The 521-nt window shown below is 40.1% G+C and overlaps 1 non-coding gene across 1 annotated transcript in view; it reads right to left on the minus strand.

Annotated features, from left to right (window-relative positions):
- The window catches only part of LOC143154423 (small subunit ribosomal RNA), a 1,924-nt gene extending 1,736 nt beyond the window's left edge, over nt 1-188 (minus strand). The window contains exon 1 of the ribosomal RNA XR_012994080.1: nt 1-188. This exon is cut by the window's left edge and continues 1,736 nt beyond it. This is a non-coding gene — a ribosomal RNA (small subunit ribosomal RNA).
- Between the last annotated feature and the right edge of the window lie 333 nt (nt 189-521).

Below are 521 nucleotides of genomic sequence, written 5' to 3' on the forward strand. Positions count from 1 at the left end.
GGAACTCTGTTTTGCATGTATTAGCTCTAGAATTACCACAGTTATCCAAGTAAATGTGGGTACGATCTAAGAAACCATAACTGATTTAATGAGCCATTCGCGGTTTCACCTTAATGCGGCGTGTACTGAGACATGCATGGCTTAATCTTTGAGACAAGCATATGACTACTGGCAGGATCAACCAGGGAGCTTCGGAAAGTCTCTCTCGTGATCTTTTCATATCGCCGCCGCCGGTTCGCTCAGAGACCGGTCGGTCGACTTTACTTCTCCTCTCCTTCCTTCCTTACAGTTCCACCAAACTGTTTGCATTTATATAACACAACTTCATAAAATGCATTTTCATATATTTCGTTACGCTTTGCATGCATATTTCCAGCTTAAGTTTTTAAATATGCAACTTTAAAATTTTCGGAACACTCCTTTACCACTGACTGAGATAGTTCCCTCCGTTACTCTACATCTTCACAATTCAAAGAAATTTTAAGATCCATCACAATTCTCTTTTCCTTTTCTCCCTTAGA

The sequence above is a fragment of the Ptiloglossa arizonensis genome, unplaced genomic scaffold (assembly GCF_051014685.1).
Source record: "Ptiloglossa arizonensis isolate GNS036 unplaced genomic scaffold, iyPtiAriz1_principal scaffold0020, whole genome shotgun sequence".
NCBI lineage: Eukaryota > Metazoa > Arthropoda > Insecta > Hymenoptera > Colletidae > Ptiloglossa > Ptiloglossa arizonensis.